The 18694-nt window shown below is 37.7% G+C and overlaps 1 protein-coding gene, 1 long non-coding RNA gene and 1 pseudogene across 3 annotated transcripts in view; 1 reads left to right on the top strand and 2 right to left on the bottom strand.

Moving 5' to 3' along the window:
- SCOC (short coiled-coil protein) overlaps positions 1-18694 on the top strand; it is a 44654-nt gene that overhangs the window by 16655 nt on the left and 9305 nt on the right. The gene's annotated exons all lie outside the window — the stretch shown is intronic.
- Positions 613-18633, bottom strand: LOC126954628 (uncharacterized). Its single transcript, XR_007725666.1, has 3 exons — positions 18496-18633; positions 9483-9519; positions 613-770 (listed from the first exon to the last, which is right to left on the bottom strand). It is a non-coding gene; the product is annotated as an uncharacterized LOC126954628 (long non-coding RNA).
- On the bottom strand, positions 5640-7379 carry LOC126954624 (60S ribosomal protein L14-like; annotated as a pseudogene).

Below are 18694 nucleotides of genomic sequence, written 5' to 3'. Positions count from 1 at the left end.
AAAATTAAAGTATGAATTAATAAAGAAGTAAATTTTGTGGGAAATAGAAGCAGATTTTGAACCAATTTTGCCACTAGAGGTCACCAGTATACCATCTCAAAGAGAATAAATAGGCTTTTATCACTAACAGTTCCCTGTGTAGAACCCCTAAGTGGCATTCACGGTGTCTTTTTGTTTACTTGGAATATCTCCTGACAGTTGTCAGAGACGTATGTTATGATGAGGTGACGTCAGTGTCCCTCTAGGTGATGTTCCAGGTGTGCCTAATGTTCTGTAAGCGTGAAGAGCCACTACTGAAACAGTAAGGAACTAGGATTTTCTGCTTTCTCACTGGGATGCGATGAGGGGCAGGGAAATAACTTGATAGGAAGTAATATGAGCTCTGAGGCGAAAAGGCACTGTGGAAATCCAGTGTCATCCTCAAATGCGGCACAGACATGTCAGCTTTTTTATGACACAGAGAAAGTACGGACTGGGAGCAGAGCACTCGTTTATTCAGCCAATGTCTGTGGACCTGCCTTCAGGCGCTATGCTTGGCAGGGGCTACATTGATGCAGAACATGCAGTTGCTACCCTCAAGGAATTTAAGAAATGAAATACAGGAGGTTTCTATTCAGATTCAATATTTTAATAAAAAATGTTTTTATTAATGGCCATTGACTTCTACTGATGCTTCTTGAATCTCCAGCTCAAGTGGTTCTCTTCCTTTTTGAACTTTAGATATCCAACCAACATCTTCTGTGACATTCTGTAATATTTCCCTTAAGATACTGTATAAAGAAGGAGGAAGATAAATCGGAATTTGACACAGAACTAAAGATTATTCCATTTAGAGGTTTTTGGGAGAAGCAGGTTGGGATGGCCCGAGTTTCACTACATATTTTTGCTGGTATGCCAAGAGTACTGACATCCTGCCAGGCAACTTCTCTCAGATTTTCTTATTTTATCTTGTTGACAGACCTGTAGGATAAGCACTGTAATCACCATTTCTGCCAATGATCTCTTGCAGCATGGCAGTGGGTTTTGTTGTTGTTGTTGTTGTTTTGCAAAGTGATGCTAAGAGTTACACGTTGGGCCTTTTACATCAAATCTAGAACTGACCGTCACATGAAAATGTTAAAATGCTGAGTTCAGTTGCGGCCAATGGTGCTTGTTAGGAAAAACTCTATTAAAATGTATTTTAGGCCAGCACAGTGGCTCACACTTGTGATCTCAACATTTTGTAAGGCCAAAGTGGGAGGATCGCTTGAGCCCAGGAGTTTGAGACCAGCCTGGGCAATATAGTGAGACCTCATCTCTACAAGAAATAAGATTAGCCGGGCATGGTTCTGTGCCTGTAGTCCCAACTACTTGAGAGGCTGAGGCAAGAGAATCGCTTGAGCCCAGGAGGTTGAGGCTGCAGTGAGCCATGATTGTGCCGCTGCACTCCAGCCTGGGTGACAAAGCGAGATCCTGTCTCTAAATAAATAAATAAAATAGTGTATTTTAACATAAAATTCTTTGGGTGGGAGAAACAATGCTCCAAGTGAAATTAATACCTTGAAACATAAAGAGTCATGGAGATCTCCTGTGAAGAAACTTCTGTGAGTGACAAGAATGGATTCAGAATATCTCTGAGGACTATATCTATTTTCCCCCAAAATGAAAGCTACAGGATACTTTCTTATAATGTGCTTCATGTAGTACAAAAAGAAAATCTGCAAACTCCAGAGCTCACAATTCTATAATAAAGAATGAGTTGCAAGGAATTTTGGGATCTTTCCATAACTTGAGGAGCTATTTCTTCTAAGGCTGAAGGGGACTTGAACTTGATTTAAACTAGTTGTCATCAGCCTTTAGAGCAGACACTGAGATTGATTCTGAGTAGGACACAGCCACAGCCCGTATCCCTTAGTAGCAAGGCTTTCTTTAGCTTTCTGCCTTCACTGGAGAAGGAAAAAGAGAGCCTGGCCATATCTTTTGCTTTACACTGGGCATGATTTGCTTCACTGCGATGAGTGTTACTAACTATACTGGCAATTATTAATTTTAAGCAATTGTTTTAAAACAAACTAAAGGCAGGCTGAAGACAGGCTCGTTTCTTCTTCTCCTTCTCCTTCTTCTTCTTCTTTTTGTGACAGAGGCTTGCTCTGTTGTCCAGGCTGGAGTGCAGTAGTGTGATCTTGGCTCACTGCAACCTCCACCTCCTGGGTTCAAGCGATTCTCTTGCCTCAGCCTCCCAAGTAGCTGGGACTACAGGCCGAGCCACCATGCCTGGCTAATTTTTGTATTTTTAGTAGAGACAGGGTTTCACTATATTGGCCAAGTTGGTCTGGAACTCCTGACCTCAAGTGATCTGCTCACCTCAGCCACCCAAAGTGCTGGGATTACAGGCGTGAGCCACTGTGCCTGGCTGTTACTTCTTATCGTTGTAGAGTTTGGTCAAATAGTGGAAAAGAAAGGTTAGGGAGAGAGCTACAAAAATACTACCCGACTTATTTTAAAAATATTTCTGTTAATGGTAACCGACTTCTACTGATGCTTCTTTAATCTCCAGCTTGTGTGGATGCTTCCTTTTTAAACTTTAGATATCCAACCAACACTTTCTGAGACATTTTGTAGTATTTCCCTTAAGATACTGTATAAGGAAGGAGGAAGAAAAACAGGAGTTTGACACAGAACTAAAGATCATTCAACTTAGAGGTTTCTGGGAGAAGCACACTGGGATGGGCCCTGAGTGTCACTGCATATTCTTGCTGGTATACCAAGAATATAGGCCCCAACCAGGCTTTACTCAGGTATGTTTGCAGAGAGCAACTTTAAGCGATGAGGTAATGCCTCTCTGGTTAAAGAACAAGCTTGCTTACACTTGCCATAAAAGCCAGAGATTCCCCAAACTCAATGTTCCTCTCCTATATCATAACCCATTGCATGTGCAGGCATCTACAGGGGCCCTCTGCCTCATCCCTGTGGGACTTGGGAGACATAGGTAACAGCAACAAATCAGCACGAAGCTCATGATGAGCTGGGAGGAAGAGAGTCCTTGAACTCTGACCCAGACACCTCATGTCTTCCACCAGCATTCATGAAACAGGCAATCGTTAGCTTGCAAGTGCAGTTGACCTTTGAACAACATGGGTTTGAACTGCATGAGTCCACTTGCATGCATTTTTTTCAGTAAATATAATGGAAAAATTTTTGGAGATTGTGACAATTTGGAAAAATTCACAAACTTCGTAGCTTAGAAATATATTAAAAGATTAGGTATGTCACAAATGCATAAACATATGTAGATACTAGTCTGTGTTATTATTTATTACCATAAAATAGCACAAATTATAAAAAGTTAAAATTTATCAAAACTTATGCACATGCTTACAGACCACACATGGCACCATTTGCCGTTGAGAGAAATGTAAACAAATGTACAGATGCTGTATTAAATCATAAGTGCATAAAATTAACTATAGTACCTACTGTACTATTGTAATAATTTCACAGTCACTTCCTGTTGCTATCGCTGTGAGCTTAAGTGCTGTGAGTATCCACTTAAAATGCCATGGGACACTAATCATCTCTGTGTGAGCAGTTCATCTCTCTGGTAAATTGCCTATTGCAGTAAAAAGTAATCTTCTTTGGTTCTCTAGTGTTTTTCATTGTGTTTAGTGCAATACTGTAAACCTTGAATAACACCATGGCACCCATACAAAGTGCCACTATGAATGCTGGAAGTGCTCCCAAGAAGCAGAGAAAATTCATGATATTACAAGGAAAAGTTGAATTGCTTGATATGTATTGTAGATTGAAGTCTGCAGCTGTGGTTGCCCATCATTTCAAGATAAATGAATTCAGCTTAAGAATGATTGTAAAAAAAGAAAAGGAAATTCATGAAGCTATCGCTGCAGCTACACCGGCAAGCATGAAAAACTTACACTTTTTGCAAAATACCTTTTTGTCTAGTATTGCAAATGCAGTTTTTCTGTGGGAATGCAGGATTCCTATAAGAAATGCATACCTATAAACTGTGATGTGCTTTGAGGAAAAGCAAAGTCATTATATGACAACTTAGAGCAAAAGGAAGGCAAAGGATATAAACCTGAAGAATTTAATGCCGGCAAAGGATGGTTTAATAATTTTAGGAAGAGGTTTGGCTTTAAAAATGTCAGGATAATGAAAGAAGAACCTTCTGCCAACCAAGAGAGAGCAGACAAGTTCCCAGATGCCATTAAGAAAATCATTGAGGAGACAGAATATCTGTCTGAACAGGTTTCTAATGCAGATCAAAGTGCCCTGTTCTGGAAAAAAGAATCCACAAAGGACGTTTCTTAGTAAGGAACACAAGATAGCACCAGGATTTAAGGCAGGAGGGGATAGGCTACCTCTACTGTTTTGTGCAAATGCAGGGGGGGGGGGTATGATCAGGACTGCCCTTATCGATAAAGCTGCTCATCCCTGAGCCTTGAAAGGAAAAGAAGAACATCAGCTGCCAGTCTTATAGTTGTACAACAAGAAGGCCCAGACAATGAGAACCCTTTTTCTGGACTGGATACATCAGTGCTTTGTCCCTGAAGTCAGGAATTACCTTGCCCATAGGGACTACCTTTAAATTTTTTTCTGATATTGGACAGTGCCTCTGGCCACCCAGAACCCCATGAATTCAACACTGAAGCTGTCAATGTGGTCTACTTGCCCCCAAAAACAATGTCTTTAATTCAGTTTCTAGATCCTTGGCTCCTAAGAATCTTTAAGCCTTATTACACAAGGTACTCAATGGAAATGATTGTCAATGCCATGGAAGAGAACTCTGATAGAGTATCATGACAGTCTGGAATGATAACACCATTGAAGGTGTCATCGTTGTTATAAAAAGAAAGGTGTGGAGGTCATCAAGATTGAAATAATAAATTCATGCTGGAGAAAACTATCCAGATATTGTGCATGACTTCACAGGATTTACCACAGAGCCAATCAAAGAAATCATGAACGATATTATGGCTATGGCAAAAAAAAAAAAAAAAAAAAAAAAAAAAAAAAAAAAGTGAAAAGTGAAGGGTTTCAAGATCTGGATCTTGGAGAAATGTAACAGTTAATATACACTACACCAGAGGAATTAACAGAAGAAGATGTGGTGGAGATTGGTGCTTCCAAACCAGTGCCACTTGATGAGAAAGAAGACATAGAAAAGGCAGTGCCAGAAAACAAATTGACGTTAGACAATCTGGCAGAGGGGTTCCAATTATTCAAGACTGCTTTTGACTTCTTGGACAAAAAGAATGACATGGACCCTTCTATGATGCAGGCACTGAAACTTCTTTGACACAGGCACTGAAACTAAAGCAGTGAAAGAAAGGTGTTACCATATAGAAACATTCTAAGAGAAATGAAAAGAAGCAAAAAGTCAGACAGAAATTACAATGTATTTTCATAAAGTTTCACTGAGTGTCCTGACTCTCCTTCCTCCCTTTCCCTCCTCCATCTCTTCTGTCTCTGTTGCCCCTGTGTCAGGAAGACGAACCCCTTCTCTTCCTCCTTTTCCTCAACCTGTTCAATATGAAGATGAACAAGATGAAGATTTTTATGATGACCCAGTTCCACGTAATGAAAAGTAAATGTATTTTCTCTTCCTTATTACTTTCTTAATAACATTTTCTTTTCTCTAGCTTACTTTATTGTAAGAATACAATACACATACAAAATATGTGTTAACTGACTGTTTATGTTATTGGTAATGCTTCCAGTCAACATAGGTTATTAGCAATTACACTTTGGAGAAGTCAAAAGTTATACATGGATTTTCCATTGCACAGGGTATTGGCACCTCCTAAGCCCCACATTATTCAAGGGTCAGCTGTAGGATAACATCCCAGATCTTGACAAAAGCTGACAGAGGAACTCTATCAAGTTGATTATTTTTATCATAAATGGTTACCAGGGAAACAAAACTATAAGGTTCATGTTTGTATAATGCAATTTTTAAAATCCATAAGCAGTCTAGCATTTTAGAGCCTTGCTTATAACTCGGGTGCCTCCTTTCCTTTCTTTCTTTTTTTTTTTTTTTTCCCAAATAGAACTTTTATTACTTTTCTAATCACCTCTTTCTTGCCAAATGCTTTTGGAGCAGGTGCTTTCTGGGCTGGAGCTTTCTGACCCTTCTAAGCTTTTGGAGGCAGCGCTGCCTTCTGGCCTGTGGCTTTCTTGGCGGGAAACTTCTGAGCTGGAGATTTCTTGCCCGCAGCGGTTATCTTTTTGCTAGAACTTTAGCAGCAGCTGCAGCAGCAGTAGCACCCTTCACAGCAGGTGCTTTTTTGGGAGAAGCCTTCGGAGAGTTGTCTTTTGAAGCTTCTTAACTTCATTCTTGATTATTCTGTTCCTCATTGCCTTTACAACTTTAAAATGATCAAAATCTGTCATCTTGGCTTTCCTTTCTCCGGCTTCAATCTTCTTGGCCGCATTGTGTGACTGTCCATTTTGTATTGATATTTGCTTTCTGCCAGGCTTGTCGGACATACTTCTGGTGGGCACTGTGTGGAAACCTGAGGTTGGAATCAGTGAGCTGCATGCACTTGAGAGGCATGGTCTGGCTGGGCGCGGTGGCTCACGCCTGTAATCCCAGCACTTTGGGAGGCTGAGGAGGGCAGACCATGAGGTCAGGAGATCGAGACCATCCTGGTTAACACCGTGAAACCTTGACTCTACAAAAAATACCAAAAAAAGAAAAAATAATAATAATTAGCTTGGCATGGTGGTGGGTGCCTGTAGTCCCAGCTACTTGGGAGGCTGAGGCTGGAGAATGGTGTGAACCCAGGAGGCAGAGCCTGCAGTGAGCCGAGATTGCGCCACTGCCCTCTAGCCTGGGAGACAGAGCCAGACTCTGTCTCAAAAAAAAAAAAAAAAAAAAAGAAAGGCATGGTCTGTCTCCTCACTTGAGTGCAAGGTGCATCAATCAAAGCCCTGTTCTGATCAATAACATCTACAGTTGCGACCAATTTTCCTGCACGAGGTCCAGAGGAGATGTAGTGCACATGACCAACCTCCACGAAGTGCCTGAACACCATGTTGGTGGCGTTTGGCAAGAAGGAAGAAGGCCAGTTGCATTCTTTTATAAAATATTAGTTATCGACCAGGCATGGTGGCTCACGCATGTAATCTCAGCACTTTGGGAGGCCCAGGTGGGTGGATCACTTGAGGTCAGGAGTTCGAGACCAGCCTGACCAACATAGTGAAACCTCATCTCTACTAAAAATACAAAAATTACCTGGTTGTTGTGGCAGGCACCTGTAATCCCAGCTGCTCGGGAGGCTGAGGAGGAGAATCACTTGAACCCGGGAGGTGCAGGTTGCAGTGAGCCGAGATCGCACCACTGCACTCCAGCCTGGGTGACAGAGCAAGACCCTGCACACCAGCCTGGGTGAAAGAGTAAGACCCTTTCTCATAAATAAATAAATAAATAAAAGTATTAGTTATCACTGTAACCCTGACTTCTATGCTCTTCAGAGAATTACTTTATGCTTGTTAAAAACAGAATCTCCTTTATCATTCCAGACACATATGATTAATCCTGATTTTAAAGCCAGATTTTTTTTTTTTTTTTTTTTTTGAGATGCAGTCTTGCTGTGTTGCCCAGGCTGGAGTGCAGTGGCGTGATCTCGGCTAACTGCAGCCTCCACCTACTGGGTTCAAGCAGTTCTCCTGCCTCAGCCTCCCAAGTAACTGGGACTACAGGTGCGCACTGCCATGCCTTGCAAAGTTTTGTATTTTTAGTAGAGACAGGGTTTCACCATGTTGGCCAGTATGGTCTTGATCTCCTGACCTCATGATCCACCCGCCTCGGCCTCCCAAAGATTACAGGCGTAAGCCACCGTGCCCAGCCTAAAGCCAGATTATTTTTATAAAATTTTAGTGAACATGTACCCAGCTGACATGACTGAAAATATAGATTCGTGTTTAGAGAATCACAGAATCACAAAATCACAAATGCTGGAATGAGGTGGCTCAATGACAACTCACTCAGGAAATACACTTTGAGAACCTGTGACAGGCAGAGTGCCAAAAGCTGGATGGTCAGACACAATCTTACCAGCAAAGATTGACTCTTAAATCTGGGGAACCATTCACTCTAACTCACTGGTAGTGTTGTTTGATAAAGTTCTTAATGTTATTTTACACCATGTTAAGAAGCTAAATGAACTCTCTTCCAAGCCCTCACTTGAGGAAACAGGGGTGGACAGGAAAGTGACTAACTCCCCGCAGTCTGATGGTTAATTTCAAATATTTGAATGCTGCATAATATCTAGCTCACGATAGACACAAAACTAAACTTTTAAATGAGTAAAGAATGGAATGAATTGAATCTAGGCTGAGCCAGAGCAAGAACCCAGGTTTCTTCTTCTTCAAACCAATGTTTGTCACATTGTTGGTAGATCAGAGTTTTCTGAACCAGTCATTTGCATACCAACATCATGATTTTTGCCACGTTAAATTAACCATTTAATTAAAATCAGTTTTGAACCTAGCTTTATTCTAAGCAACATGTTAACATCTGTGAATTGAGAATTAGTTGTATTATTCATATTATAATAAAATAAATATGTAACTATTTTTAAAAATTCATCTTGTACAACCAGAGGTATAAATACCAATTCTGGGGGAAATGCTAATTGAAAATATTATCTAGAGAAAAATAAGGACTGTAAACCAAAAAGTATCTGAGATAGGTCTCAATCAATCTAGAAGTTGATTTTGCCAAGGTTAAGGACACACGTGGAAGAAAAGAACACAGAATCAGAGAAACAGGCTGTGGTCTGTTCCTTTATCCAAGGATGACTTTGAGAGCTTCAGTATTTAAAGGGGAAAAGTGGGCTAGAGAGGGAAGAGCGAGGGTATAGTAATCTACATGTCACTGGAGAAAAGGCGCAGGTAGGGGAATGGTGAATGACGTATTCATCTTGTGCGCAGCAAATCAGCACTTTACATGAGATAGGGTGAACATAGAGTAGCTACCTATAGAGATATTTAACCTTTTATACGTAGCTATCTGCTTAAAAACAGAAGGAAAGGCAGCTTCTTGCATGACTCAGCTTTCAGCTTATTTTTTTTCCTTCTGGCAGAGTGAATTGGAGTCTTGAGTTTTTATTCTCCTTTCACAGCACCGAAACTGCACAGAATCATTCCTAACTATTTCTGTTTTCATGTTAAAGTCCAAAGGTTGATTCCATAAGGACCTTGAAATCCTTTGCAATTCTTGCTTGAGAAACTCTAAAAGTACATGGGTAATTTCTTACATTTCCTCTGCCTATTGAACAAATAAATGAAAATGACTGATCAAATTTGTTTACTCTTGGTTATTATCAGAAATTATAATCTTGAGAAAAGTATACATGAACACCTTAATTTACCAAATAGCTATATGGTATACTGTTGAGTATAGTATACTAGTCTGTAGTATACAGTTACGTCTAGTTTTGAAATCAAGTTTTAACAAATAGGTTATATTCTTTACTCACCAAATTCAGAACAGCATTCTCCAATGAATTCAATAACCTTTCAAGTGAAAAAAATGAGTAAAAAAGAAAATGTGAGTTCTTATTTAGGAATGAAATGAAACATGTTTTGCAAATTAATGAGCTTAAAGCATCAGAGAACACACCTGGTTATACTTGAAAGTTATAAAAAATGCTTCCATTTAGCATATTTCACCTTAAAATATCCACAGTATGTTTAGAAGCCTCTAATTACTTAAGATAAAATAGCAGCTTGTATGTGCACAATGAGTGTGCGCCAGACTGGAACATCAAAAAGATCTTGGAAGTTCTCTGTTTCATTATTTATCATTTCTTCCCCCACATAATACGTTGCCTTGTACAGTTTTCAATTAGGACTTCCCCCATTCTCTATGAAAAAATTTTAATTTTGTGCCTTTGTTTAGATGAACTGTATTATCAATATTCACATAGTTCAGGTCACATGAATGTTCACCTTATAATTAAATATTTCTATGCAATTTCAGTGGTTTCTATTTCTACTTATAGCCTTTCCATATTCAGAAGAGGGATTTTTTTTTTTTTGAAACGGAGTTTCGCTTTTGTTGCCCGGGCTGGAGTGCAATGGCGCCATCTCGGCTCGCTGCAACCTCTGCCTCCTGGATTCAAGCAATTCTCCTGCCTCAGTGTCCCAAGTCTGAAAGCTGAAAATAAGCTGAAAGCTGAGTCATGCAAGAGCTGCCTTTCCTTCTGTTCCTAAGCAGATAGCTACAGACAAAAGGTTAAATATCTCCATAGGTAACTACTCCATGTTCACCCTATCTTATGTAAAGTGCCGATTTGCTGAGCGCAAGATGAATACATAATTCACGGTTCCCCTACCTGAGCCTTTTCTGTAATCCCTTCCAAGGGATTACAGGCATGCACCACCACTTCCGGCTAATTTTGTATTTTTTAGTAGAGATGGGGTTCCACCATGTTAGTCAGGCTGGTCTTGAACTCCTGACCTCAGGTGATCCGCCCACCAAAGTGCTGGGATTAAAGGCGTGAGCCACCACGCCCGACCCAGAAGAGGGAATTTTTTTATGGCCAAGTAATTTTTAAAACCATTTTTATTGAAAAATATAATACAAATGTAGAACCTGTATAAAATAAATATGTAGTTTAATAAAATAAATATGTAGTTTAATGAATGTTTATTTCATGATCAGTTTGTCAAAATTTCAACTTTTTTTTTATACCCACTTACATGTACTATTCTTTTAGGCATCTTTTGGTCATTTCAAGGTGGGTTTTTTCCCCCTAATCATTTAAGGTACATCTTAATGATCAGCAACACTGTTTTATCAAATTTGAACATCTTGTGAAAGATATATTACTCTCTAATAGTTATCTTTTTGTATGTTATCTTTTTTAGATAGAGTTTCTAAAGACTTATTTTAAAGTTTAAATTAGCAAACATAATTTGGTTCTGGAATTTGAAAAAGGTAAACACTCTAAAATAACTATATCCTATCTTATGGCAATCATTTTTTTGCATTTTAAAAATAGTTTTATCATCCAAAGGTGCATCCAAAATAAACCATAGGTTTTTCTGTCTATTTTTAAAATACGTATTTGTGAACCAAAAGTATCTGAGACAGGTCTCAATCAATTTAGAAAGTTTATTTCACCAAGGTTAAGGATGTGCCCATAACACAGCCTTAGGAGGTCCTGATAATATGTTCCCAAGGTGATCGGGGTACAGCTTGCTTTTTTACTTTTGAGGAAGACATAATACATCAGTCAATACACATTAGATGTACATTGGTTCCATCTGGAAAGGCAGGACAATGCAAAGTGGAGACTGCCAGCTTATAGGTAGATTTAAAAATTTTCTGATTGGCTATTGGTTGAAAGAGTTAAGTTATTATCTAAAGACCTGGAATCAATAGAAAGGAATGTATGGGCTAAAATGATAAACGATTATGAAGACCAAAGTTTTATCATGCAGATAAGCCTCTAGGTAGCAGGCTGCAGAGAGAATAGATTGTAAATGTTTCCTTTTTTTTTTTTTTTTTGAGACGGAGTCTTGCTCTGTAGCCCAGGCTGGTCTTGGTTCACTGCAAGCTCTGCCTCCCAGGTTCACGCCATTCTCCTGCCTCAGCCTCCTGAGTAGCTGGGACTAAAGGCGCCAGCCACCACGCCCAGCTATTTTTTTGTATTTTTAGTAGAGACGGAGTTTCACCGTGTTAGCCAGGATGATCTCGATCTCCTGACCTTGTGATCCACTCGCCTCAGCCTCCCAAAGTGCTGGGATTACAGGCTTGAGCCACCATGCCCGGCCAATTGTAAATGTTTCTTATCAGACTTCAGGTCTCTGTTGATGTTAATGCTGGTCGACTTTTCCTGAATTCTAAAAGGGAGAAGGGTATAATGAGGCATGTCTGAACCCCTTCATATCATGGCCTGAACTAGCATTTCAGGTTAACTTTGGAATGCCCTTGGTTGAGGGGTCCATTCAGATATTTGGGGGGGTGCTTATAATTTTATTTTTGGTTTACATATTTTAAATGTCTTTAATCTACAAGTTTCCTTTTCACTTCTTTTCCCCCAGTGCAATTTATTTTTTCATTTAAAAAAAAATTTTTGTGGTACATACTAGGTGTATATATTTATAGGGAAGTGCAATTTATTTGGTAAAGAAAAGGGTTTTGTTTGTTTTGTTTTTAAAATCTGTGTCCTGTAGTGTTTTGCATAGCTGGAATTTTTTTTTTTTTTTTTTTTTTTGAGATGGAGTCTCACTCTGTCACCAGGCTGGAGTACAGTGGCATGATCTTGGCTCACTGCACCCTCCATCTCCTGGATTCAAGTGATTCTCTTGCCTCAACCTCCCAAGTAGCTGGGATTACAGGTGCCCACCACCACACCCAGCTAATTTTTGTATTTTTAGTAGAGATGGGTTTTTGCCATGTTGGCCAGGCTGGTCACCTGACCTGAGGTGATCCCCCCACCTCGGCCTCTCAAAGTGGTGAGATTAGAGGCGTGAGCCACCGCACCCAGCCTCATAGCTGGATTTTGATAATTTTATGCAGGTGGTAGATTTGACATATTTATCAGTTCTCTGTATTTCCTGTTAAATTGATAATTTATGGGCTTGATCAAGTCAGGCTTCAATTTTTTTTAATCAGACTTTCACAGGTGATGGTATATTCATTTTCCATTAGAAAGTAAATGATATCTGTCTCTCTTTGTGATGTTAGTAACATTGATGCTCAGAGTCTAGATAACTGTTTCTAGTAATCTTTTTAACTATACCCCTCCCCCTAGGGCCTTTTAATACATTTTCTTAATGAAACTTTTTCCCTATGAGATTGTCTTTTGCCATACTTGGAAAACGTTTATTTCTTCAAACATTTTTCAGTACAATACTATTTTTCCTTTCTTTCTGGGACTCTGATGACTCAAATGTTAGATCTTTTTTGGCCCTCAGATTCCTGAGGTTTTGTTCATTTTTTGTTTCAATAATTTTTCTCTCTGTTGTTCAGATTGGATAATTTCTACTGAAATTATCAAATTCACTAAATCCTCTTTCATCTCCATCCTGCCACTGATTCTTTGCAGACAGTTTTAAATTTCATTAAAATTTAAAAATGTAATTAAATAATTATATTATTTTTCAGTTTAAAAATTTCCATTTGGTTTTTATTTATATCTTCTATTTATGTTATTCATACTTTCAATTATCATTTCTATCTTGGGATTTTTCATGATTGCTTACACAGGTATTTTTGTAATAGCTGCTTAAAATCATTTGCAGATAATTTTAACATTTGTGTTATCTCACTGTTGGTATTTGTTGTTACTCTCACGGGAATTGAGATTTGCATGGTTTTTCATAAGCAGAATAATTGTGAATTAGATCCTGAATATTCTGACTATTATGTTATAAGTCCCTGGGTCCTGTTTAAATCCTATGGAGAATGTTGATATTTTTAATTTAGTAGAAACATGAGTTGGTTAGGTTGAGGCTCCAAGTTCCAACCCACCTTCTTTGGGTGGTGGTTCTAAAGTAATTTCAATTTGGAGTCTTTGCAGTTATTTATTTTTATTTAATTCTAGCAATCCTAGTAACAGTTCAGTAAAGCAGGTATTATGATACTCATTTTACAAATAAAAAGATAGGTTTGAATTCAGACTATATTCACTAGCTTTATGATATTGGACAAGACTGTCTTTGATCCTTTATTTCCTCCCTGTAAAATGGAATCGATAATACATAGCTGACTGGATGGTTTGAGGACTAAGTATAAAACAACACATGTAGCATACCTAGGGCATTGTAGACTCTGAAAAAATCATGGCTAGTTCTTGCCGGTTATACTGAGTGTCAACTTGATTGGATTGAAGAATGTAAAGCACTGATCCTGGGTGTGTCTGTGAGGGTGTTGCCAAAGGAGATTAACATTTGAGTCAGTGGGCTGGGAAAGGCAGATCCACTCTTAATCTTGGTGGGCACCATCTAATCAGCTGCCAGTGTGGCCAGGATATAAAGCAGGCAGAAAAACGTGAAAAGGCTAGATTGGCTTAGCCTCCCAGCCTACATCTTTCTCCCATGTTGGATGCTTCCTGTCCTCGAACATTGGACTCCAGGTTCTTCAGTTTTTGGGACTTGGACTGGCTTCCTTTCACCTCAGCTTGCAGACAGCCTATTGTGGGACTTGTGATTGTATGAGTTAATACTACTTAATAAATTCCCCTTTACACACACATATATATAAAATATATATATATGACTAATAGGATATATATATTCTACAAATATATATATTCTACAAATATATATATATATATATCCTATTAGTTCTGTCTCTCTAGAGAACCCTAATACACTAGTCTTCTCATTTTTTAAAAATGATCAATTTTATTGAGGAAAAATTACTATCAAATGCACACATTTTAAGTTATGGAAGACGACTTTTGACATTCACATACACTGTGTAATCACCACACCAATCAGTCAAGATATTATAGGACATTTCCATTGCCCCAAACAGTCCCATCATGCTCCTTTGAGTCAGCCCTCCTCTCAACTTCCACCCCAGGCAATCACTGATCTGATTTCTGTCACAACTGATAAGGTTTATCTGCTCCAGAACTTTACATTAAGAAAACAATAAAGTCTGTACTTTTTGTATCTGGTTATTTTCATTCAACATAAATATTTTAGATTCACTTATTACCAACAAGTTTGTTCTTATGTATATCTCAGAAATTTATTCCTTTCTAATTGCTGGCTAGTATTTCTGTATTTTTGGAATGTTTTCCTATTATTGATTGAAATAGCTCTTAGATATTCTGAATTCAAGTCATTTGTTAACGTATTGTGACTATTGTTTTTCTCAAGCCTGTGAGTTAGCTTTTCATTTTCATTATGATGTCTTACAGAGAGCAGAAAACCTCAACTTTTATGAAGTTCAATTATTTAAATTTTTTTTATATTGTTTTTTGTGACCCATCTCAAAAAATTTGGCCAACACCAAGGGGATGAAGGTTTTCTTCTCTGTCTTCTTCCAGAAGATTTATAATTTTGGCTTTAATGTTTTCGACTCTGGTCTATTTTGAATTAACATTTCTGTGTATGCTGTGAGGTAGAGCTTGATATTCATTTTTCCTGCATATTGATATCAACTCGTTCCAGCAACACTTGTTGAAAATAATAATCTATCTATTCCCATGGAATTACCTCGGTACCACTGTGAAAACCTAAATTATCAAATTTATTGCCATAAGATTTTTCATAATATTCCTTTTAATAGCTTCAGTATCTATAATATGTCCCTGCTTTTATTCTTGATATTGGTTATTTGTGGTGCCCCTCTCCTTTTTTTTTCCTGGATAAGTCTGCCTACAGTTTTAACATTTATTATTCCTTTAAAAGAACCGCCTTTTGGTTTTACTATTTTTTCTATTGTTTTATGATTTTCAATAGGATTGATTTTTTGCTCTATATTATTTTCTCCTATGTGCTTGCTTTGAGTTTAATTTATTTTTCTTTTCCTAATATCTTAAAATGAATGCTTAGATTCTGGATTTGGAATCTTTTTTTCTCATATAAGCATTTAATGGTAAAAAAAAAAAAAAATCCCTCTAAGCACTATTTAGCTGCATCCCACAACTTTTGATATGTTTACATTTTAGTTTAAAATTACTTTCTAATTTTTTTGTGTGTGACTTCCCCTGTGACCCATGGTTTGTTTAGAAGTACATAGTTAGATTTCTAACTATTTGGGGATTTACAAATATCTTTCTGTTACTGATTTCTAGCTTAATTCCTTTCTGGGTAGAGACAATAATTTTTATTATTTCAATTATTTTAAATTTGCTGACATTTGTTTGATGATACACAGTGGAGTCTATTAAAGAAAGTGTGTTCTTCAGTTATTGGGTGGAATGTTCTACAAACGTCCATTAGGTCAAGTTGGCTGATAGGATTGTTCAGGTCTTCTATATCAATAGTTCAGAAATTTGCCAGCCTTTTTTCAAAATCAGCTTCTTAGCTTTCAAAAACACTAATGCCTGTATCTCACTCCTTAAGATTGTAATTTATTTTGAGGTGTGGTCTGTTCACTAGAATAATTAAAAGATTCCCAGGTGATTCTAATATACTGAAAAGTTTGGGACCTGAGTTCTGTATACTTAGATTTTCTGTATACTTGTTTTACAAATTGCAGAGTAGGAAGTAATGAACTGTTTGAATTCAATTAATTTTTGATTCATTGCTATTTTTTAGCACTGTGGTTAGGATTTTGCGTCTTCTTGATGAATATGCCCCTTTATCTAATTGTTTTAACGTTATTTTACCTAATTATTAGTGAAGGTAAACATTTTTTAAAAAATCTTTCTGGCCATTGAGTTTTCCTCTTCTGTAAGTGGCCTACTTATGTTATTTGAATATATTTATCTTGAGTTGTCTTTTTCTTATTGATGTGTCTGAATTCTTTATATTTTCAGAGTTTTACTATATTCTGCCAACCTGTGGCTTGTTTTTAACTTGATTAGAGATGGCTTCTCTTCTGTTTGTAAAACTTCTAAATTTTAAAATAATATTTTACATCTTTCCTTAATGAATCATGCTGTTTCTTCCCTATGGTGATATCATAAAGACATATGCTTTTCTTCTAAAAGTTTAGAGTTTTGTTTCTCACATTTTGGGTCATTATTTCATTTGGAATTTAGTTTTATTTCTGTTGTATCAGGATCGAATTTCTTATTTTTATATAAATAGCCAATTTAACTAGAACCAATAAAATTTGTGTCTTCTATATCCTATGAACAGTTACTGTACTAATTTACATTCCCAAGTAATGAATAATAGTTTTTTCCCACAACCTTAGAAACAGTTATTCCTCACCAGACATGTTTATTATATACCAAATTCCAGGTATCCTTTTTGTTTTTTCTAATTTTCTTTTTGTCTATTCTTAGATCAATACCAGTTTTTAAAAAGTTGCTTTAAAATAGAATTACCATATGATTCAGCACAAATTAATGCACACTTCTAGGTGTATATCCAAAAGAACTGAAAAGAGGGTCTCAAAGAGACATTTGCACACCCATGTCCACAGCAGTATTATTCACAATAGCCAAAAGGAGGAAGCAACCTAAGTGTCCACTGATAGATGAATAAACAAAATGTGGTATAATACACATAATAAATGATATATAGAACTATTCAGCCTTAAAAAAGGAAGTTCTGCAATATACTATAATATGGATGAACCCTGAGGCATTATGCTAAATGAAATAAGCCAGTCACAAAAGGGCAAATTCTGTATCATTCCACTCACGTGAGGTACCTAGAGTAGTCAAACTGATCAACAGAAAGTAAGATGATTACTGCCAGAGGATGAGGGGAGTAGGAAATGGAGAGTTGCTGTTTAATAGGTATAGAGTTTTAGTTTGGCAAGATAAAAAGAGAGATTGGTTCTGGAGATTGGTTGAATATCGATGTGGAATGTATCTGATACTACTAAGTTACAAATGGTTAAGATGGTAAATTTTATTCTATGTATATTTCACTACAATTAAAAACATTTAAAAATATTATTCTAGCAAAAAGTTGCTTTAATAGTTTCTCTTGATCTTTGGTGTCCTGCAATTTCACCATTGCAGAGAATTCTTTATATCAATCCTGCTCAAGAATAAGTATTTCTTGAAACTGAAAATTCAAATAATCCACAATCTTGGAAAGTTCTTAGTTATTACTCTTTGAATACTGCCTGCATCCATTCTCTCTAGTGTCTCTTTTTTGGCACTCCTATTAGATTTATGTTGGAGTTTTTTCATTTATTTAGCTCCTACACTGCATTCTAGTAAATGTCCTCAAATTGAGTATTGTAATCTCAGCCAAATGTACAGTTCTCAAAACAGTGAATGGAAGATCTCTTTATATAGCTCTTAAAATGATTAAGGCGATGTGTCAGCAAACTGTGCCAGAAGTAAAAAGTCAAGAAACAGGGAGACATAAGGCTTGTCTCTACAGTTCAGGAGACTGTGCCAAAGCCAAAATAATGCATTGCTGTGGATGTCTGCTTTGTACTCAACGAATATTAAAGCAGGATGCCTCTTTGTGTCAAGTGCTAGATTACGATGAGCAGTGTCACGAAGAACACTCTACACTTGATACCGTATGTGTGACCTTGAGCAAGAAACCTATTCACGCTCAGGCTTCAGTTCCTTTCTGTGGGTTGCTGTGAGGCTCCAACGGGGTAAGGTGAGCAAAAATGCTACGCCTCAGTACCACTAGGGTATTTTCTCAATTCTAAAATATTAAGTTGCCACGCACTACAGATTTAATAATAGTTTGGGAGGAGGGGCGTGAGGAGAGGAACATTCCACTAGCGCAACTATAAGCTTTCCGATTTCGGAAATAAGAAAAATATGAAAAAGTCTGCTTTTAGAATTGAGGAACCACGGTGTCGCATTGACTTTCTCTGCTCGGTTCGCAAACGCTCTTTTCTTGAACTTGAATGACTTCTCTGTCGCTCATACCAACCTCTCTCCTGATTTTCCACACTGGGATTCTCACTCCAATTCTCAAGGTTTCCTAAGAGACACGATGAGCCACTTCACCAGGGCGGCGCAGCTTCCTTCTTTACTGTCATTGGCTGTCGCTCTTCCAGGTCCCGCCCACAGCGACCTCAATCCTGATTGGATGTCAGTGTCCTGTGCTTTGAGATTGGACGACTTGGGGG

The sequence above is a fragment of the Macaca thibetana genome, chromosome 5 (genome assembly GCF_024542745.1).
Source record: "Macaca thibetana thibetana isolate TM-01 chromosome 5, ASM2454274v1, whole genome shotgun sequence".
Classification (NCBI taxonomy): domain Eukaryota; kingdom Metazoa; phylum Chordata; class Mammalia; order Primates; family Cercopithecidae; genus Macaca; species Macaca thibetana.
This window is presented reverse-complemented; position numbering and strand designations above follow the sequence as displayed.